At 43.5% G+C, this 23,902-nt stretch overlaps 1 long non-coding RNA gene across 2 annotated transcripts in view; it reads right to left on the bottom strand.

Moving 5' to 3' along the window:
* LOC139178015 (uncharacterized) overlaps positions 1 to 23,902 on the bottom strand; it is a 40,282-nt gene that overhangs the window by 8,192 nt on the left and 8,188 nt on the right. Inside the window, exon 4 of one of the 2 annotated variants that reach the window (XR_011562444.1) lies at positions 12,029 to 12,187. The exons of the other annotated variant lie outside the window; for it this stretch is intronic. This is a non-coding gene — a long non-coding RNA (uncharacterized lncRNA). The remainder of the gene's footprint in view (positions 1 to 12,028; positions 12,188 to 23,902) is intronic. 2 annotated transcript variants of the gene reach the window in all.

Below are 23,902 nucleotides of genomic sequence, written 5' to 3' on the forward strand. Positions count from 1 at the left end.
TGATCTTCGCAGCCGACCTCTCCCTCTCAGACCCTCTGTCCCCTACCCCCAGTCCCTCTGCTGTCCCATCCTCTCAAAGCCTGGTCTGCACTGCTTTCCTTCTCCCATGAAAAGCCTCTCGTACACCAGAGGACTGAAAAGGCTCCCAGATCAGCCTTTCCCCAACCATCTAGTTAACATTAGGGAAGCAATCAGGGAGGAAAGGGTTTCTTGATTTTAAAAACTGGCGAAATGCTGAAAATTTTGATTCCATCTCAGGAAGAGACAGTACATGTTACGTATCAATCAAGGCCTGTTCACTGTTGTTTAACTCAGCACCTCACCATCTTATTTGACCAAGGAGCACACGCTGACATCTAATATAAGTGTTTTGTCGGACACAACTTGGGAAATGGTATCATAGAATCAAAGGAATGAATCTCTAATGGAAGAACTGCAGACACCAGAAGTAAGTTATTTCTGACCAAGGGGATCGCTCCACCCCACCACTAGAATGCCACCATGCTTGGCCTGAAAGACCAGAGAAATAACCACCCCCTTTTTTTTTTTAACATGCATTACTGGTCCAGTGAGCAACCAAACTCAGCTATGTTCTCATTTCTCTGCGCTTGAGCAGAGGTGATTAACCCTCCTCCCTGTCATCATTCTCCACTGTCTCTACCCCAACCCTGCCATCATTCACAACATCTGGACTGGAAGACACACCAAGGGTTCTAATCCATGCTACACACACAGATAAATGAGTTCTCGTGCTGTTCATTCATGCTGTTGACCAAATACAGACAGACCCCTTCCATTCCTGGCTATGTGATTAGATCACACAGCTGGCTTCTCTTGTGTGTGACTGAGGCCAGTGACTGGCCAGAGAGTGTGACCAAAGGTGACATGGGCTTCTTGTGAACCAACATTTAATGGCCCTTGTGACATTCTTGATCATCTCTTTCATTTTCTAGAGGACAGCAACCAGGAACAGTTAAAGTGGCTGTTCTGTCAACTTGGAGTGACTCTGATGAACAAGGCCACTCTGCCAACCCACAACAGACATGGCCTGATGGTTGAGAACTAGCCTTGTGTTATGGGAGCCACCGAAATGTGGAGATTATCTGTTACTGAAGCATGCCTGCACCTATTCTGACAGATACATGCCTCTGTTATGATGAGGCAGGTTATGGGTCATGAAGAGAAAGGGAGCCATCAGCAGAGGACAGCAGGGAAGCAGCAGAAAGGCTCAAAGGGAAGGGTAGGAAATTCAGTTGAGGAGGTAACCAGTTGAGGAGGAAATTCAGTTATGCTTTGAGTCAGAGCACAGAGTCCCTGGGGCCACCACAGGGATGTGGGATTTTATTCTTACTCAGGCAGAAAGCCACAAGAAGGGTTTAAAAAGAGGGGTGACAAGATCTGGTTTGTAATGTTAAAGAACGATTGTTCTAGTTGCTTTGCTGAGTTGCAGACTGTGAACTCTTTGGCTCCAAAGTCAGTGTAGATGGTGACTGCAGCCATGAAATTAAAAGACACTTGCTGTTTGGAAGAAAAGCTATGACAAAACTAGACAGCGTAATAAAAAGCAGAGACGTTATTTTGCTGACAAAGGTCCATCTAGTCAAAGCTATGGTTTTTCCAGTAGTCATGTATGGATGTGAGAGTTGGACCATAAAAAAAGCTGAGAGCCAAAGAATTGATGCTTTTGAACTGTGGTGTTGGAGAAGACTCTTGAGAGTCCCTTGGACTGCAAAGAGATCAAACCAGTCCATCCTAAAGGAAATCAGTTCTGGATATTCACTGTAAGGAATAAGCTCCAATACTTTGGCCACCTGATGCAAAGAACTGACTCATTGGAAAAGACCCTGATGCTGGGAAAGATGGAAGGCAGGAGGAGAAGGGGAGGACAGAGGATGAGATGGCTGGATGGCATCACCAACTCAATGGACATGAGTTTGAGTAAACTCCGGGAGTTGGTGATGGACAGGGAGGCCTGGCGTGCTGCAGTCCATGGGGTCACAAAGAGTCGGACATGACTGAGCGACTGGACTGAACTGAACTGAAACTGTGGAAGCCAGGAGACCAGCCAGGCTGATGCAGGAATCGAGGCGAGAAACGATGGTGACTTGGGCGAGGGTTAGTGATTGCGGTACTGATGGGACTTGCTCAAGCCTGGGCAAGTGGGGAGAACGCGAGGGCAGGAGGAGAGAGGGTGTGAACAGGATGGCTCCCAGTCTGAGTCCAAAGCAGAGGCATCACTAAGAGGGCCGAGCTGTCTGCAGCTTGTGTGGGGTCAGGTCGGAGTCTCAGGCTGGACTTTTTCTGCTTGGAAGGTCACCCAATAAGAAGAAGGATGCTGGTCCTCACTCCGGGGAGGCAGAAGCCAGAGCTGGGGCAGGGCTCCGAGGGCGCCTGCCAGGCCCCGAGGTCTGGAATGCCATTAAACGTGTGCGTGCCAGGCCGGCTGGCTCACGTTCAGGATGAATCTGCCACTGCTCCCTCTGACAATGTTTGGCATGAAATAAAAAGTATGGCTTTCAAATGATACGACAAGGAAGATTCTTGAGCAAATATGGCCAAAGGCTCTGGGCAGCATGTTCTCAGAGGCTGGGATTCCACCCGCCTCCAGCCTTCTTTTTAACGTCTGATCCTCCCCAACCCTGCCCTGAAGTTCAGCCAGCCAGTCTCATTGGCCTCCTCACCTGCTGCCCAGCCCTGCCCTCTCCAACTCTGCTCACTGCTGCCAAATACATCTTAATCACCTAGCTCCTCTACTCAGAATCCTGCTCTGCCTTCATGCTGCCAGTCAAATCCTCAGACTGCCAATCAAAAGCTTTTCAATTTGTTTTAAACTAATCTTTTCTCTAGGTTGGTTTTTTTTTTCGGTCCCCTGAATCTTCCTTTTAAGCCTAACCTTTACCCTTCAGTCACTATGGATGACCCATAGAACCTCAAAATCTCAAAATACACACTGAGATGTTTACACTTTCCACAGTTGGACCTCACCCAAGCCTTTCCCTCTGCCAGGAATAATAAAGTCCCTCATCTCCTCAATGCTCCAATTTCCCCCCAGCTGGTATTCATCACTCGCTTCACCGCAGTCCAACAGCCAAGCTCTTCCTGGGTGGATCAGGCTGATCACATGGGCCCTTTTCATGTGGATATTAGTGCACTGATCTTGTGTTTTGTGCTAGGTTGAGGGCTCCTAGAGTGCAAGGCACACCTCTGGCTCGTCTTTGAATCCTGCAGAGCCCCAAGCATCTGTCCTCATGGGTAGTAGGTACTTAAAAAGTATCTATTTGTCAGGACTTTGAGTTACAAGTAGAAGAAACTCAACTCAAGCTGTCTTATACAATGAAAGGGAACGGATTGGCTCATGAAACTGAAAAGTCCTGGGATGGACCTCGCTTCAGAAAACTAGATCCAGGTGATCAACTGACATTACAAGGAACAGGTCCCTTTCACTCTTCCCACTTCACCATCTCTCACTGTGTCGGCCGTATTCTCAAGTCTGTTTTCCCCACACACGGTGGCAAAGATGTCCAGTGAAGCTTCAGGCTTCCGCCCCACTCTCTTAAATACCCAGTAATAATGCCACCAAGATTTTGGAAGAGATTCTGATTAGCCAACTAGAACCAGATGCCAATTTCTCAGTCGTTTACTACAGCCAGTGTGTGTGTGTGCTAAGTTCCTTCAGTTGTGTCCAACTCTTTGCAACCCTGTGGACTGTAGCCTGCCAGGCTTCTCTGTCCATGGGATTCTCCAGGCAAGAACATTGGAATAGGTTGCCATGCCCCCCTCCAGGGGAATCTTCCTGACCCAGGGATCGAACCCAAATCTCTTAAGTCTCCTGCAGTGGCAGACAGGTTCTTTACCACTGAAACCCTACTATGGTGAAAGGGATGGCTAACTCTGTCCAGGCCTGGGGCATGTGCACACCTCTGACGCCAGCAGGTGGGCCAGCTCCATGAAACCACATGGACTAAGAACACAGGAGGGGAGATTCTGCAAAAAAAAAGTTGGATGCTGTGACCTAAAGAGAGGGATGTGAGCCACTGAGCAGGCACAAGCAGCAGATGTCCATGACAGCAGCATTTTCTGCAGTGGCACATTCCAGGAAAACAGTTTGGCATCTCATTTTTCACATTGATTTAGACAACCATCTGCTCAAAAAAAATCAATGGTCCTATCTTGGCTTACTCATTTGGGCAAAACAGCCAGTTCACGTAGTAATTCAAACAGAACAGCAGGGAGTAGGGGACACCAGTTAGGGCATAACTGGGAGAAATATGAAGATTGGTAGTTGATTTATTTTATGAAAAAATTGAAAGAAATATTAGATGGATGGATGCATGCATGAAAGACTGTTTTATTTATTTGATTGTGCCACCCTGTTATAATGAACAGCTTTAAAAAGACAATTCAAAGAAAGTCTATTTAATAGAAAACCCTACTGGAATGATTTAAACAGGGACTTATCTCACACAACTGAGTGTTTATGAATATACACACAGTGGGTGCCACAGTGATACATTTTGAAGGCAGATCCACCAATGGATGTAAAATCAGTGGGCATATATTTGAGGAGAAAGTGGTATTTGCATAATTTCAAAATATCTCTCCCAAGATAGTTATTACTTGTAAAGGGGAAAATGGCAACTTTATAGTAGAGGAACTCAGCAGAAGTGAGCTTAACCAGGTGAGGAAGGCTAAGATCATCAGCAATAAGATATATTAATATCAAGTCCATGAATGATGCACTGAGAAGGGCACAAAATCACTCATGTGTAATTTTTACCAAAAATGCAAAACCTCAGTCTAGCCTTGAGAAAGTATCAAACTCAAATTGAAGGATATTCCACAACATAGCTGACCAGCACTATTCAAAAGCGTCAAGCATGGGAGGGAGGAACAAGGAAATAGAAGATTTATTCCCAGGTTGAAAGAGACTAAGGAGACATGACTACTAAAACAGGGTGAGACCACAGAATGGATCCTGGAATAGGAAGAGAACATTAGTAGGAAAACTTCAGAAATCTCCCTTAGTAAGATCTGTAGTTTCATTAATAGCATTGTACCAAGGTTAATTTCCTGGTTTTGCTCACTGTGTGTGGTTGTGGAAGATGTTAGTATTAGCAGAAGCTGAGTGAAAGGTGTATGGGAGCTCTCCTCTTATTATTTTGACAACTTTTTTATCTAAAATTATTTCAAAATTTAAAGTGAAAAAGAGAATCATCCAGCTGTTTCTTTGTAAGCAAGTAAAACTGCTGACACTTCAATGCAAAGGTCCCTAGGATTTGGTGCCCACATCATAGGTATAGACAAATGATCTGAGTTTGGATAAGGGAAGGAGCAGTGTGGCCTTGATACTTTTGATGCATCTAGGAAGGGCATCAAATAAATCATGTAGCTACAATTAGGTCTTGAAAGCATGACCCAAGGGGTAAAAGGACTTCCATAGGTGACCCCCTAAACAGCTAAGATACTGAAGTGTGAATGAACAAATCTGGTATGTTCTGAAGGCTGCCCAACTCATGTCCAGGCGAAGAAAGGGACAGTGGGTCCTCACACGGTGAGGCATCTGGAATGTCAGGCTTGATACGGAAGGGGGGTGGACATGGGATAGATTGTGGGACATGGACAATTGGGGAAATAAAGGCAGCGTCTCGGGAGAAATCACTTATGGAAGAATAAGTCCTGGACAGATTTCTGTGGGCAAAAATAAGAATGCTGTCTGAAAGTTAAGGCCATAAGCACACACATTACGAGAGAGCTTTTTAAGGGCCCCAGCTGATTTAGATCAGGATATCCTGGAGTGAATATTATTGGAGGAGCAATCAGTGATGTGGTGTCAAGTAAGAAGCTGTGCGTCTCTCAGTCTACGTCAACCAGACCTTCTCCAACGTCAGTGTACAAACAAAGCCCCCCAGGACTTTGTTAAAATGCAGATTCCGATTCAGCAGGTCTGGGATAGTTTAGCAAGTTCCCAGGTGATGCCGCTGATGCTGGTCCTCAAACCGTGCCTTGAGTAGCAACAACATAGACCATGGCAGATGTTCACAGTGGAGAGACCCAGTGAAGACAGTAGTTTAAGAATATTGATCCGGGAATACTCTCAACAAGCCTGGGCCAGTTCTGACTACTTTCCTGGCCTTGGTGGAAGGGTGAATAGTTGCAAGCAGAGTTAATGCTGAAAGCTGAAATTTTTGTATGAAAAGCACTATCAGGCAAGTAACACTGGCTTAAAGAGCAGTTTAATTCCTGCGAGGCGGAATTAGAAACCCCAGAACCGAAGCTACAGTGCATCTGTAATGCTGACTGTTACAGCCAGCCCACTAAGCACATGCTTTGTGTAGACAGATTATATGGTGCAGGGTGATGGTTACTTTTACCACCATGTCCCTTCACCTGCAGAGTATCTGGCACCAAGCAGGTGTAATAAACATGTGCTGAGTGAAGAAGTTAGAGAAGTGAATAAAAGAGAAGGCTGGAGAGATGGACAGGGTGCAGGGCCAGAGGAACTTCACCTGCTTTGGTGATGAGTTTGGACTTCATCTTGCAGGTGACCCAAAGCCTTGAGGGTCACATCAAAATTACATTTGCGCTGCAGAAAGATTCCTGCAGCAACAGTGTGGAGCGTGGCTTGGAGGAGATACTTAGAGAAGCCAGGGAGACCAGTTTGGAGGCAACTGCAACAGCCCAGGAGCAAGGTATAGCTGAAGGTCTGAACCAAGACAGTCATAGCTGGGGTGGGAAGGAGAGGAGGAAACCAGTGTGATGAACAGAAAGAAGAAATAATGTGGCAGCAGGTTAGACATGAGGGCAGAGGGAGAAGCTGGGGTTGTGACTATTCCCAGGCTTATGTTTGGATGATGGGATCGATGGAGCCACCGGTGGGCACAGCAGGTGCCCTTGCTTGATGACCAGTTCTCCACATTGGATGTGGTGCCCTTAGGCTGCCTGTGGGACTTGAAGGTGAAGATGGACAGTAGAGCCTGAGGATGAAGAGTTAAGGGTCACCAGCACCCACGTGATCACTGACGGCCTGGAGGCGGGGATGAGAGCCCAGGGTTGTGGGCAAAAGCAGAAGAACAGGGACCTGGAGCCAGACACAGTGACGACGCTGGGAATCATGTTGACCCACCATCACAATTGTGTCCCCAGTCCACTTGGACACTTACTACTAGGTTCCTTATGCTCGACAATTTAACTAAGCTAAGCTAGACAGTATAGTCCAAGACCACCTTCCTTTCCCACCCACACACATAGTAACAACCTCACTTGCTTTCTTTTCCTTAACCAAAGAAGATATTTCCAGGCATATGTATGTGCATGCCTCAATTTCCTTGCCATCCTGAATATCTCATTTATGAACTTGGATTCATCATTTTCCATCTTTGAAAAATATATGACTGTATGACTCTGTGAAGGAGAGAAAGCTTTGTCTTCTCTTTAGAAAAAGAAGCTGTGCCCTTCAAAATGGGGTTTGGTGGCAATGGTGGCACAGGAGACTTGGTGTGGGGACTCGGGCCCTGGGGCCCTGCGGTGGGGGCAGACTCAGATGTTCTCTGCCCCCTCTTTAGACAAGGAGTCCCACCCAGAGAGAACGAGCTCGCTATGCCAGGGTAGGATTCCGGACCTTTGCCACAGTGATTTTGCGCTGGCAATTATTCCAGCTTCTGCTTTCATCGCAGTCTTGGGGCCTTGGGGAGGATGGGTCTGCCCTTGGACTTCTCCTTGATCTGTGGACAAGTGACAGCCTGTGGGCTGAAGCACAGCCCAGGGACATGGTAAATTCCCAGGGCCGTCATTTCTCCAGAAGCGGACCACCCTCCCCAGGAATGACCTGATCTCTTTTTTTTTTTTTTTAAACTGGATTTCTACTTTGATCATCTGCCACCTCTTTCCACAACCCCGCCTCCTCGCTCCTGAGTCTGCCATGAAATTTTAATTTAAATGTCGATAATGAAATTCTCAATTTAGATTTTGTAGTTTCACCATTAGGGATGCTGTTTTAATTTCTAGACTGCCAAGAAAGGTACTCGTAAATCAGCAGTGTTCACAGCTCGGTCAAGTAGATTTCCTTAAAGCGTGGTTTCTGGATGCATTTTGTGAAGTTGCAGCTTAGGAAAACAAAAGCTCACAAATGGCTCTAAGAAATGGAACCATTTTCAGATTGGCAGTCAGATGAATTTATAAACGTTTTCTCCCATTCCTTTTTTTAACTTCCCCACTCCAAATGCAGAGATAGGAAACATAATTTGGGCAGAAATGTGTTGATTCTTTTGGGGTGAAGGGGGCATCTCGGACACTGTCTACCCCCAACAAGTGAGTCCCCCAACTCCACCCCCACTCACTGCAAGCAAGGCACGGAAGCAGCAGTCAGGACACACGGAGACTGATGAAATCAGGAGGCAGCCGAAGAGACTGCGGCTAAAATACAGTCTGCATCAGCTGCAAACCTCCCCTTTCAACCACACCTCAGGGTTCATGGTGCCCTCCTGAGAACTCCTTACACCTCTCTGACCCAAAGGCTGACCTTTTCTGACATTTTTTTCTCAACTCTGTTGCTGCAGGCTGCCAGGGTGTTAGGATAAATAGTGCTTAAGCAGTGCCTTCTGTTTTCTCTGTGTCTTTTAAGCACTATCTCATTTAATCCTGAACAATGCTAGAGAGAGGCAACAAGTACCTATGTTTTACAGCTGGACACCTAAGGCTCAGAGCGGCTCCTGATGAGCTGGTTAGGGTCCCCAGCTGTGAGTAGCAGAGCGAGGGCTTAGCCTTGACTGCTTAGCACCTACACCCACCCCATCACCTCCTCTGACTTTATCCTGTGTCACCTGACAGAGGGAAGCCTGAGTCACAGACATCACAGCCATTAAGTGAGCAAGGAAGAGAATGAAACAGAACTTCTCTCTGCTCCCATCTGAGACTCTGGCTGATGCATTTCTTACCAGAAATGGAGTTGCCCAAGTATTTGTTTGGGGGCTTCCCAGGTGGCGCTAGTGGTAAAGAATCTGCCTGCCAATGCAGCAGATGCAAGAGATGCGGGTTCAATCCGTGGGTCAGGAAGATTCCCTGGAGGAGGGCATGGCAACCTAGTTCAGTATTCTTGGCTTGAAAATTCTGTTGACAGAGGAGCCTGGTAGGCTACAGTCCATGGGGTTGCAGAGTCAGACACAACTGAGCACCTAAGCACACACACAAGTATTTATTTGTAAGAAAAACAGAGCAATGTGGTGGGAAAAAACATGCACCCTAGAACCTGAAGCTCGGGGACTCAGGCTTTTGCACTTGTAAGTTGGGTTGACCTTGGATGTGGGCATAAGTCACCAGACACCCTGTTCTTATTTCCTCGTCTGTATAACGAGGATGAACGATTGCCCTACCTTCTTCTCAAGGCTGCTATAAAGATCAATAGAGCAACAGTAATGAAATAGAAAATGCTCTACAAACTGTGTATAAATATGTTTTCTATGTGTGTGTTAATGCCTGAGAAAAGAATATTTTAGGGTCACTGAATCCATTCCTTAGCTCTACTCTTGAGCATAACTTTCAATTTCTCTTGGCCTCAGTTTCCGCATCTTTAAAATGTGGCCAAGGGGTTCACTGAACCCTAAGTGTCTTTCTAGCTGTAACACTCAGCAGCCTAGTGACTCTCTTCTAACTCCTACCGTGCTCTCCACCCAGCCCTCGGTGGCCAGGAAAACCTAGAGATGGGGTTCCTTCACACAGAGCCTTCTATCCTCAACCAAGAGGAGGCTGGAGATTAACTAGCAAAGGTGACCCAAGGATATTCAACTGCAAAAAATGGCAGGATTGAGTGCTGAGAGGAATAACAAGTTTCATCCCTCCACAATGTTTTATGAGTGAACGTTATGTGCCGCTTAGTATACTAGAAATGAAACCACGTTTTAGAAAGAGTCCAGAGAGGAAGATAAGCTTTAAACAAATGCTTTCCAGGTAATTATTTAATTGGAGTTGTGACATATGCTGGGAAGTAGAGCATGCCTGTTTATCAGGAGATTATAATAATGGTGGAGGTGGCGGGGGACATCTCAGGAGGATTTCCCGAGGAAGCAGCATTTCCAACTGGTTCTCAAAGGAGCATCTGGAATTGGCAAGGCAGGGAAGTGGTGGAGAACAGGTAGAGAATGTGCTAAGCAGAAGGAACAACCGGTACAGAGGGCTTTTAAAGAGGAGAGTTCTTGAGGTATTTGAGTGGCTGAAAATAAGCTGATTTGGCTGGAATGCTGATGCGGTGGTGGGAGTGGGGGAGACCCGTGGTAGGACCTGAGCTTTGCGATACAGACAAGGACAGACCATCAAGATGAGGAACTGGGGCTTCAGCCTCAGAGAACGGCTTAGATCAAACCACTGGAAGGTTTGAAGCTGGAGGCTGTGTTCCAGGAGATTGACCCACAAGATGATTGTGGAAGCAGCCTGTCTATTAGAGGAACATAAGAGTGGGTGCAGTGAAGAGGCTAGTGCAATGATCTAAGCCAAGAGTGGACAGTGGCTGGGCCTGGGATGGTGACAGAGAACCATGGAAAGAGTTGAGAGATATTAATACTTCAGAGGGGGAACATTCAGGACGTAGTCATTGATTGGGTATGATGGGGGAAAGGCAAGTAATATATACACCATATGTTATAGCCCATAGAAGTTACTAGTACCGTGAACCCTAATTAGCAGATGAACAAAGGAAGTCTCTAAGAGGCTTGTCCAGATTAAAGAGCTAAAAAGTGGGGTCCCAGAACTTCAACTCTTAAGTCATAATTATTTCAGATATGTAAAGGCTCTTCATCCCAAGAGCTATCATTACTTCATGAAAAACTCAGTGAAGGTCTGATTTCATGTGTGCTGAATTCCAACCACACTCTGGTGAAGGCCATATGATGAGAAGGGACCCGAGTGAGTGAGTGACATCATGACCCAAATAGAGTCGCTATTCAAACGCGCACCGTGGCCTCCTTACACCATCACCTAATTATAGCTCCCGAGGAAGCGTTGGACAATAATACACTGTGCAGAAGCCAATGGATCGTTGTCAGTGGGCCAGACGGTCCTTTTCATCTGAGCTGATATTCGGAAGATAACATGTAACCAGCTCAATGAGGTTTTTGTGGTGGGGCTTCTGGATGATCGGGTCATAAATCTTTCAGGTCCAAGAGAAAGGCCTGTCCAGCTTGTGAGTTGAACAGGTTCTTCCCAACTCCGGAACTAGCACAACTGAAGGAATGCCGCTTACAGCCGTCTCTCCTCGCGTCCCAGAGAAAGGAAACAATAGAGGTCACACAGTTCTCATAAATACACGTGCATCTGACACGGAGCAAGTCACTCACTACCACAGCCGCTCTAATGCACTGGCCCAGCATGGGTTGGCCAAGACAAACATTGATTTCTTTCCAAATGTTCTGGTTTTAATGACTGTGGTTAGGTAACTTCCCCCTAAGTCCCATAACTATAAGCGGCAGAGTCTGGAAAGAGTCTCTCCAAGCACAGGGCCATCCTGCCTTGGGACCAGTCTGAGCCCCGGAGCCTCACATGCACAGTGAGGATGGTCCCCACCTTCCAGAGCCCCTGTGAGGGTTAATACCAGCAAGGTGTACCCCCTAGGCTCACTGTGAGGATTCAACAAATGAGTTCAGCTAATTCCAATAGGGTGGGAATGGAATACACAAGAAATTCAAACTGGAAGCAAAGTGAATGTAGATTATACAAATAGGACACTGATTTGGCCAGAATGTCTGAGATGAACATTGGAGGGTTGTGGATAAATCTGAGTGACTATTCAACATTGCGTGACAACCAATTTCCCAGCTCATAGACCATGCCATGACTAAAATCTTACTGATCCCACCTGCGCCACTCTGCTTCTCCTGGTGTGACTCACACTCCTGATTCCCCAGGCACTCAAGGCCTTCACTGCCCTTTGATTCTGTGAAAGCAGTATCACTGTGTCACATGTACACAATAATGTCAGTCCTCTTTCCCATCTAGCCTGGATTTTGCCTGCCTTTGACTGATGAATATATATTCCACTTACTGAATTAATCTGTGCAGATACAGCGCCAGATGCTGGCTCTACAAACAAGGGAAGCTCTGGTCATTGGCATCGCAGGATCCGCATCCCACGGGGGAGAGAAGTCTGTAAGCCCTGGTTAGGACACGATGGAGCAGGAGGTATAAAAGCAGGAGACTCCAGCTGTAGAGGGAGAAGACACAGAAGCTACTGCCTCTGCTTCAGAGGAAGGGAATTCAAGAACTGTCTGCCTTCCTCTCCATTCCACCACCTCACGAAAGCCTGGAAAGGATGACCAAGAAGTTAGCCCGTTAGCCAGCGCCCTGAGAAGTGGGTTTATCTGGGTGGTCGTGAGGAGGAAGAGCTGTGGAAATGGGCACCAGGCAAACCCCACCACGATTTAGTCCCGTGAACTCCATTTGGGGGAGACGGGGAGATGCAGGGGAGAGGCGAAGCTGCCCTCCGCAGGCTGACACAGGCAGCCAGGGCCTGGCCTCTTCTGCTCACCTCACCCCTCTCCCAGTGTATCAGTTTCTTACACCCTATCCTTAGTTCCTACCACCCAGAAAGTTTTCCCCAAATGAGCGGACCAGCCATCAGCTCCCCTCCCTTGTGTAACCAAATCTCTTACCCCAAAGATATGCTCAGACTCCCTGGCCTCCACTCAGCCCTCCGGCTTCCAGGGCGGCCAGAGCAGCCAGCCAGCCGGCCCAGTGCCCCACCGGTTTCTAATTAAATCAGAACACGTGCTTCTCTAGACACAGAACAATCTCTTGGAGGAGAAACAACAGGTTCCTCTAAGGTTGGCCTTCCAGTCTCACTTAGATGGCTGTTTGTGAAGGGAAGAAAAACAGGCAGGCTTGAAAGGAACAAATAGATATTTTATTGTTTTCTTTTCAAGCTGTACTGCCATCTGATTCTGACTATAAAGAACTTAAACGTGTCTCTGGAATGGCATTCAATACTTAAACAAAAAATCACATTAATGTGTTGGAGCCACAAAACTTAAAAATGAATTTCCTGTTTCCTTTCAGTTATAAAAATTTACCTAATCCTCTCCAGATTGATCAGGGTTAGCACTGTGCTATAGAAATGTACACACTTCTGAAAATAAAAGAGCTTTTCCAATTAAAAGTTAAAATCGACCCAAACACCAAAAAAGCCATGTGTGATAGAACACATCCCCGCTCCACAGGCAGGGTTGCATGGTCCAGCCGGAGGCTGCAGACTGCATCACCTAAAGGCGGGGCTGATAATCAAAGTAGTTAACAGCTATCCGGGCTCTGGGCAAGGACTTGTCAGCAAATGGATGTGAGCCCTTGTGATGGAGTCAGGGACATGCAGGTCCCTAATGCCAGATGGAACCTCTTTATAGCCAGAATGTAGGGAAGTGGGCTTGAATGTGCTCTGGGGGGATGTCTCCGCTGGAGGAAAGGGGACCCTGAGGGTGCTCAGGAAAATATTTACTCAGAGAACAGGAAGCTTTCACCAATTTAGCAATTGGTTCAGGTGGACCAGTATGTACCCACTAAATACTAAACATCCTTATTTTGGGCAGCTGCCACAGAAGCTGCCACCTCCTCCTGCTCGTCCACCTCCTCCTCTTTCTATGGCCTCTGGCACAGTTGCTGTGACTCCCATCCCCTCTTGTCCTTACTCCTTTCCCAGTTCCTTCTCCTCCTCTCATCTCCAGTGCTGAAGGGCAGAACCCATGGCAATGGCTCCCCTCCACTCGGGCCATGAAGAGGCTGGAACAGTCCAGTACTCCAGCCCCTCTGAGCTCATTTTGAATCTCAGTTTTTTCTCCAACAAATTTGATATCCCCGCCAGCTTTGGGTCATCTTCAGACATGGGATCAAGCCCTGAGCCTTTGGAGTGGGAGCGCTGACTCCAAGACCCTAGACTACCAGAGAATTAACCCTAGGGAATATCAGATAGTGAGAACTCACACAAAGGAAACCACTTGAATACAAGACCCGGCATCACCCAACCACCAGTAACACCCTGTGCAGAACACCTCATCTAAACAACAGACAAAACAAAAACACAAACCAAATCACCGGCAGACAGGATTACCACCTCACTCAGCCTTGCCCATCAGAGAAAAAACAAACAAAAACTCAACACAAATCTCACCCTATACAAAGCTTACACAAACCACTGGACCAATCATAAAGTGAAAGTGAAGTCGCTCAGTCATGTCTGACTCTTTGTGACCCCGTGGACTATAGCCCGCTAGGCTCCTCCATCCACGGGATTCTCCAGGCAAGAATACTGGAGTGGGTTGCCATAGGAGGGCAGAAACCAAAAGGAAGAAAGAATTCAACCTTGAAGCTTGGGAAAAGGAGACCTCAAACACAATAAGTTAAACAAAAAAATAATGAAAAGGCAGAGAAATGCTACACAAATGAAGGAACAAATTAGAAACACGGAAGTCCAAATAAATGAAGAGGAAATAGGCAAACTACCTGAAAAAGAATTCAGAGTAATGATAGTAAAGATAATTAAAAACCTTGAAAACAAAATGGAGAAAATGCAAGAATCAATTAACAAAGACCTTGAAGAATTAAAGAATAAACATACAGAGACAAACAACACAATTACTGAAATTAAAAATACTCTAGAAGGAATCAATAGCAGAATATCTGAAGCAGAAGAATGAATCTGTGAGCTGGAAGATAAAATGGTAGAAATAACTTTTGAAGAACAGAATAAAGTAAAAAGAATGAAAAGAACTGAGGATAGTCTCAGACACCTCTAGGACAATATCAAACGCACCAACATTCGAATTATAGGGGGTCCCAGAAGAAGAAGAGAAAAAGAAAGTGTATGAGAAAATTTTTGAAGTGATTATAGTTGAAAATTTCCCCAACATGGAAAAGGAAATAGTCAATCAAGTCCAGGAGGTACAAAGAATCCTATACAAGATAAACCCAAGAAGAAATGCACCAAGATACCTACTAATCAAACTAACAAAGACTAAACACAAATAAAGAATATTAAAAGCAGGAACGGAGAAGCAACAAGTAACATACAAGGGAAACCCCATATGTTTAACAGCTGATCTTTCAGCAGAAACTCTGCAAGCCAGAAGGGAATGGCAGGATATATTTAAAGTACTGAAAGGGAAAAATCTACATCCAAGATTATAGTAAGCATCTCATTCAAAATTGATGGAGAAATAAAGAGATTTTCAGATAAGCAAAAGTTAAGAGAATTCAGTACCACCAAACCAGCTTTACAACAAATGTTAAACGGATTTATATAGTCAAAAAATACTAGAGAAGAAAAAAGATCTACAAAATCAACCCCAAATAATTAAGAAAATGGCAATAGGAACATATATAACAATGATTACTTCAAATGTAAATGGATTAAATGCTCTAACCAAAAGACACAGACTGGATGAATGGATACAAAAAAAAGACCCAAATATATGCTGTCTATAAGAAACCCACTTCAGACCTAAAGATACATATAGACTGAAAGCGAGAGGATGGAAAAATATATTCCCTGCAAGTGGGAAGCAAAAGAAAGCTGGAGTAGCGATCCTAATATCAGACAAAATAGACCTTAAAATAAATAAGATTACAAGAGATAGGAAGGACACTGCATAATGATCAAGGGATCAATCCAAGAGGAAGACATAACAATTGTAAATATCTATACATCCAACATAGGAACATCTCAATACATAAGACAAACACTAACAGACATAAAAGGAGAAATAGACAGTAACTCAATAATAGTAGGAGACTTTAACACCCCACATACGCCAGTGGTTAGATCATCAAAACAGAAAATTAATAAGGAAACACAAGTCTTAAATGATACATTAGATGAGATGGATCTCATTGATATCTTCAGGACATTCCATCCAAATGCAGAAGAATACACCTTCTTCTCAGGTTCACATGGGACATTCTCCAGGATAGACCACATCTTGGGTCACAAATCAAACCTCAGTAAATTTAAGGAAATTGAAATCTTATCAAGCATCTTCTCCAATGACAACACTATGAGACTAGATATCAATTACAAGAAAAAAACTGTAAGAAACATAAACACATGGAGATTAGACAACATGTTTCTAAATAACCAACAGGTTACATAAGAAATCAAAAGGGAAATCAAAAAACTTCTAGAAACAAATGACAATGAAAACACGACAACTCAAAACCTATGGGATGTAGCAAAAGCAGTTCTTAGAGCAAAGCTTATAGTACTACAATCCTACCTCAAGAAACAAGAAAAACATTGAATAGACAACATAACTTTAAACTTAAAACAACTGGAAAAAGAAGAAAAAAAACCCCAAAATTAGTAGAAGGAAAGAAATCATTAAGATCTGAGCAGAAACAAATGAAAAAGAAATGAAAGAAACAGTAGTAAAGATTAATAAAACTAAAAACTTTTTCTTTGAGAAGATAAAATTGGCAAGCCTTTAGGCAGACTCATCATGAAGAAAAGAGAGAAGAATCAAATCAACAAAATTAGAAATGAAAAAGAAGAGGTTACAACAGACAATGCAGAAATACAAAGGATTGTAAGAGACTTATGAACAACTATATGGCAATAAAATGGATAATCTGGAAGAAAAGGACAGATTCTTAGAAAAGTTCAATCTTCCAAGACTAAACCAGGAAGAAATAGAAATTATGAACAACCTAATTGCAAGCACTGAAATTGAAGCTGTGATCAAAAATCTCCCCAAAAACAAAAGCCCAGGATCAGATGGCTTCACAGGAGAATTCTACCAAACATTTAGAGAAGAGCTAATGCCTATCCTTCTAAAACTCTTTCAAAAAATTGCAGAGGAAGGAACACTTCCAAACTCATTCTACAAGGCCACCATCACCCTGATACCAAAACCAGACAAAGACAACACAAAAAAAGACAACTACAGGCCAATATCACTGATGAACATAGATACAAAAACCCTCAACAAAATTTTAGCAAACAGAATTTAGCGATACATCAAAAAGCTCAGATACCATGATCAAGTTGGGTTCATTCCAGGGATGCAAGTATTCTTCAATATATGCAAATCAATCAATGTGATACACCATATTAACAAATTGAATGATAAAAACCATATAATAATCTCAATAGACACAGGAAAAACCTTTGACAAAATTCAGCACACATTTATGATTTAAAGTCTTCAAAAAATGGGCATAGAAGGAACCTACCTCAACATAATAAAGGCCAAATATGATAAGCCTACAGAAAACATTATTCTCAATGGTGAAAAACTGAAAGAATTTCCCCTAAGATTAGGAACAAGACAAGGATGTCCACTTTCACCACTGTTATTCAACATAGTTCTGGAAGTCCTAGCTATAGCAATCAGAGAAGAAAAATAAATAAAAGGAATCCAGATTGGAAAATAAGAAGTAAAGCTATCACTGGTGGCAGATGACATGATACTGTACATAGAAAACCCTAAAGATAGTATCAGAAAATTACTAGAGTTAATCCGTGAATTTAGCAAAGTTGCAGGATACAAAATCAATACACAGAAATCACTTGCATTTCTATATACTAACAATGAAAGATCAGAAAGAGAAATTAAGGAATCAATCCCATTCATCATGCAACAAAAAGAATTAGGAATATTCTTTTTGAATATTTAGGAATAAACTTACCTAAGGAGACAAAAGAACTGTACACAGAAAATTATAAGACACTAATGAAAGAAATCAAAGACAACATAATCAGATGGAGAGATACTCCATGTTCCTGGGTAGGAAGAATCAATATTGTGAAAATGATGATACTACCAAATGCAATCTACAGATTCAATGTGATCCCTATCAAATTACCAGTGGAATTTTTCACAGAACTAAACAAAAAATTTCACAGTTCACATGGAAACACAAAAGACCCTGAATAGTGAAAGCAGTCTTGAGAAAGAAGAATGGAGGTGGAGGAATCAATCTTCCCGACTTCAGATTATACTACAAAGCTACAGTCATCAAGACAGTATGGTACTGGCACAAAAACAGAAATATAGAATAATGGAATGAGATAGAAAGCCCAGATATAAACCCAGACACCTATTGGTACCTTATTTTTGATAAAGGTGGTGAGAATATACAATGGGGCAAAGACAGCCTCTTCAATAAACAGTGCTGGGAAAACTGGACAGCTACGTGTAAAAGAATGAAATTAGAACACTTCCTAACATCATACTGAAAGATAAACTCAAAATGGGTTAAAGACCTAAATGTAAAGATCAGAAACTATAAAACTCTTAGAGGAAAACATAGGCAGAACATTTGATGACATAAATCAAAGCAAGATCCTCTTTGACCCACCTCTTAGAGTAATGGAAATAAAAACAAAAGTAAACAAGTGGGACCGGATTAAACTTAAAAGCTTTTGCACAGCAAAGGAAACTATAAGCAAGGTGAAAAGACAACACTCAGAATGGGAGAAAATAATAGCAAATGAAACAACTGAAAAGGATTAATTTCCAAAATATACAAGCAGCTCATACAACTCAATACCAGAAAAACAAACAACCCAATCAAAAAGTGGGGAAAAAAACTAAACAGACATTTCTTCAAAGAATACATACAGATAGCTAACACATGAAAAGATGCTCATCATCACTCATTATTACAGAAATGCAAATCAAAACTACAATGAGATATCACCTCATACCTGTCAGAATGGCCATCATCAAAAAATCTACAAACAATAAAGTCTGGAGAGGGTGTGGAGAAGAGAACGCTCTTGCACTGTTGATGGGAATGTAAATTGATACAGTCACTATGAAAGACAGTATGAAGATTCCTTAAAAAACTAGGAATAAAACCACCATATGACCCAGCAATCCCACTCCTAGACATATACCTTGAGGAAATAAAAATTGAAAAAGACACATGTATCCCATTGCTCATTCATTGCAACACTATTTATGATAGCTAGAATAGGGAAGCTGGAGAAGGCAATGGCACCCCACTCCAGTACTCTTGCCTGGAAAATCCCATGGGCAGAGGAGCCTGGTAGGCTGCAGTCTGTGGGGTCGCTAAGAGTCAGACACAACTGAGCGACTTCACTTTCATTTTTCACTTTCATGCATTGGAGAAGGAAATGGCAACCCACTCCAGTGTTCTTGCCTGGAGAATCCCAGGGACAGGGGAGCCTGGTGGGCTGCCGTCTATGGGGTCGCACAGAGTCGGACATGACTGAAGCGACTTAGCAGCAGCAGCAGCAGCAGCAGAATCGGGAAGCAACCTGTATGTCCATCGACAGGTGAATGGATAAAGAAGTTGTGGTACATATACACAATGGAACATTCAGTTCAGTTCAGTCGCTCAGTCATGTCCAACTCTTTGCAACCCCATGGACTGCAGCACACCAGGCTTCCCTGTTCATCACCAACCCCTGGAGCTTACTCAAACTCATGTCCATTGAGTCAGTGATGCCTTTCAACCATCTCATCCTGTCGTCCCCTTCTCCTCCCGCCTTCAGTCTTTCCCAGCAAAGGGGTATTTTCCAATGAGTCAGTTCTTTGCATCAGGTGGCCAAAGTATTGGAGTTTCAGCTTTAGTATCAGTACTTCCAATGAATATTCAGGATTTATTTCCTTCAGGATTGACTGGTTGGATTGTCTTGCAGACCGAGGGTCTCTTGAGAGTTCTCCAACACCACATTCAAAACCATCAATCCTTTGGTGCTCAGCTTTCTTTATAGTCCAACTCTCACATCCATACATGACTACTGGAAAAACCAGAGCTTTGACTAGATGGACCTTTGTTGGTAAAGTAATGTCTCTGCTTTTTAATATGCTATCTAGGTTGACCATAACTTCTTCCAAGGAGTAAGCATCTTTTCATTTCATGGCTGAAGTCACCATCTGCAGTGATTTTGGAGCCACCAAAAATAAAGTCTCTTAACTGTTTCCATTGTTTCCCCATCTATTTGCCATATATCTTAGTTTTCTCAATGAACTATTACTCAGCCATAAAAAGGAAAGCATTTGAGTGAGTTCTAATGAAGTGGATGAACATACAACCTATTATACAGAGTGAAGTAAGTCAGAAAGAGAAAAATAAATATCATATTCTAATGCATATATTTGGAATCTATAAAAATGGTACTGAAGAATTTATTTACAGGACAGCAGTGAAGAAACAGACATAGAGAGACTTATGGACATGGGGAGAAGGGAGGAGAGGGTGAGATGTACGGAAAGAATAACATGGAAACTTACATTACCATACGTAAAATAGATAGCTAACAGGAATTTGCTCAATGGCTCAGGAAATTCAAACAAGGGGTTCTGTATCAACCTAGAGGGGTGGGATGGGGAGGGAGATGGGAGGGAGGTTCAAACAGGAGGGGATATATGTATAGTCATGGCTGATTCATGTTGAGGTTTGACCAAAAACAACAAAATTCTGTACAACAATTATCCTTCAATAAAAAAAATCTTAAAAAAAAGAAAATGGAAATTAAAAAATGAAAAATTATCTGTATTTTGTTTTGGCAAGTAACGCACATTAAAAAAATAATGCCATGTTCTTGTGAGTAATAAAATCCTGCATATTGAGAGTGTAGCTCCGTGTCCCTCACACACACACACAAATAATAGTGCCGTGTAAACCAAACCAAAGAGGCTGGTGAGCAACGATTTTATAACTCCTGGTGGACAGCAATCATGAGGTCAGGGCCGCCTGGTCCATGGTATGCACTCAGCATGAGCCCACCAAATTGTTCCAAAAGCCAGTATCTCTCACCATCTCCAAAGCCCCTGTCCTGATTCAGGCCACTCCATGTTTTTCCCCGTCATTTTAAACTTCTTTTCAGTAACTCTCTGGGTTAAGGTAATAGTGGCAACACCTATACCCAATAGTCATTGCTGATAGCCACTTAACACTCCATGGATTGAATATGGAAAGGCAGGAGGGCCTTCCAGGAAGACCACCAGCCTAGTGATTGGATCAACTTCCAGTTCCAGGTCTAGTTCTTTGAGAACTTGGGCAGACGAGAGACTGAAGAAATTCAAGAGATCCCATGACCACACACCACACGCCCCATCTCCTTGGTGAGGTCAATCAACCATGCAGACTCTCCAGCACTCAGCTGAAAAAGCAGGACCCCAACCTTAAGTTCTGCTCTTAAGGTAATGGAACACTGGATACCGCCGTGGCATCCAGAAGACATCTCTGTGACTCAACATCTTCATCGTGGACTAGGTCACTGTGAAGTTTTAGTGAGTTTATTGTGAAAAACAAAAGAAAAAGTGAAAGCTATTATTACATTCTATCATTGGAAAAGACTCTGATGCTGGGAGGGATTGGGGGCAGGAGGAGAAGGGGACGACAGAGGATGAGATGGCTGGATGGCACCACGGACTCACTGGACGTGAGTTTTAGTGAACTCCGGGAATTGGTGATAGACAGGGAGGCCTGGCGTGCTGTGATACATGGGGTCGCAAAGAGTCAGACACGATTGAGCGACTGAACTGAACTGAACTGATCTAGATTTAATGTAAAGGATTTTTATCAATATTATTGTTATACAGTATGCTTTTTATCAACATTACTGTCATACAGTAGCTTTCCTCTTAAGAACTCCAAATAAGGGGTGCTTCTGTTTGATATCACACCAGATGGTCAATACTGAAATCAGATTGATTATGTTCTTTGCAGCCAAAGGTGGAGAAGCTCTATACAGTCAGAAAAAACAAGACTAGGAGCTGACTGCGGCTCAGATCATGAACTCCTTATTACCAAATTCAGACTTAAATTGAAGAAAGTAGGGAAAACCACTAGACCATTCAGGTATGACCTCAATCAAATCCCTTATGACTATACAGTGGAAGTGAGAACTAGATTTAAGGGCCTAGATCTGATAGATAGAGTGCCTGATGAACTATGGAATGAGGTTCGTGACATTGTACAGGAGACAGGGATCAAGACCATCCCCATGGAAAAGAAATGCAAAAAAGCAAAATGGCTGTCTGGGGAGGCCTTACAAATAGCTGTGAAAAGAAGAGAAGTGAAAAGCAAAGGAGAAAAGGAAAGATAGAAGCATCTGAATGCAGAGTTCCAAAGAATAGCAAGAAGAGATAAGAAAGCCTTCCTCAGCGATCAATGCAAAGAAATAGAGGAAAACGATAGAATGGGAAAGACTAGAGATCTCTTCAAGAAAATTAGAGATACCAAGGGAACATTTCATGCAAAGATGGGCTCGATAAAGGACAGAAATTATATGGACCTAACAGAAGCAGAAGATATTAAGAAGAGGTGGGAAGAATACACAGAAGAACTGTACAAAAAAGATCTTCACGACCCAGATAATCATGATGGTGTGGTCACTGACCTAGAGCCAGACATCCTGGAATGTGAAGTCAAGTGGGCCTTAGAAAGCATCACTATGAACAAAGCCAGTGGAGGTGGTAGAATTCCAGTTGAGCTATTTCAAATCCTGAAAGATGATGCTGTGAAAGTGCTGCACTCAATATGCCAGCAAATTTGGAAAACTCAGCAGTGGCCACAGGACTGGAAAAGGTCCGTTTTCATTCCAATCCCAAAGAAAGGCAATGCCAAAGAATGCTCAAACTACCGCACAATTGCACTCATCTCAAATGCTAGTAAAGTAATGCTCAAAATTCTCCAAGCCAGGCTTCAGGAATACATGAACTGTGAACTTCCTGATGTTCAAGCTGGTTTTAGAAAAGGCAGAGGAACCAGAGATCATATTGCCAACATCTGCTGGATCATCGAAAAAGCAAGAGAGTTCTAGAAAAACATCTATTTCTGCTTTATTGACTATGCCAAAGCTTTTGACTGTGTGGATCACAATAAACTGTGGAAAATTCTGAAAGAGATGGGAATACCAGACCACCTGACCTGCCTCTTGAGAAACCTGTATGCAGGTCAGGAAGCAACAGTTAGAACTGGACATGGAACAACAGACTGGTTCCAAATAGGAAAAGGAGTACATCAAGGCTGTATATTGTCACCCTGCTTATTTAACTTCTATGCAGAGTACATCATGAGAAACGCTGGACTGGAAGAAACACAAGCTGGAATCAAGATTGCCGGGAGAAATATCAATAACCTCAGATATGCAGATGACACCACCCTTATGGCAGAAAGTGAAGAGGAACTAAAAAGCCTCTTGATGAAAGTGAAAGTGGAGAGTGAAAAAGTTGGCTTAAAGCTCAGCATTCAGAAAAGGAAGATCATGGCATCCGGTCCCATCACTTCATGGGAAATAGATGGGGAAACAGTGGAAACAGTGTCAGACTTTATTTTGGGGGGCTCCAAAATCACTGCACATGGTAACTGCAGCCATGGAATTAAAAGACGCTTACTCCTTGGAGGGAAAGTTATGACCAACCTAGAAAGAATATTGAAAAGCAGAGACATTACTTTGCCAACAAAGGTCCATCTAGTCAAGGCTATGGTTTTTCCAGTGGTCATGTATGGATGTGAGAGTTGGACTGTGAAGAAGGCTGAGCACCAAAGAATTGATGCTTTTGAACTGTGGTGTTGGAGAAGACTCTTGAGAGTCCCTTGGACTGCAAGGAGATCCAACCAGTCCATTCTGAAGGAGATCAGCCCTGGGATTTCTTTGGAAGGAATGATGCTAAAGCTGAAACTCCAGTACTTTGGCCACCTGATGCGAAGAGTTGACTCATTGGAAAAGACTCTGATGCTGGGAGGGATTGGGGGCATGAGGAGAAGGGGACGACAGAGGATGAGATGGCTGGATGGCATCACTGATTCGATGGATGTGAGTCTGAGTGAACTCTGGGAGTTGGTGATGGACAGGGAGGCCTGGCGTGCTGTGATTCATGGGGTCGCAAAGAGTCGGACACGACTGAGCAACTGAACTGAACTGACTGATACATGGAATCTAAAAAACAAAACAGTC

The sequence above is a fragment of the Bos indicus genome, chromosome 20, assembly GCF_029378745.1.
Source record: "Bos indicus isolate NIAB-ARS_2022 breed Sahiwal x Tharparkar chromosome 20, NIAB-ARS_B.indTharparkar_mat_pri_1.0, whole genome shotgun sequence".
Classification (NCBI taxonomy): domain Eukaryota; kingdom Metazoa; phylum Chordata; class Mammalia; order Artiodactyla; family Bovidae; genus Bos; species Bos indicus.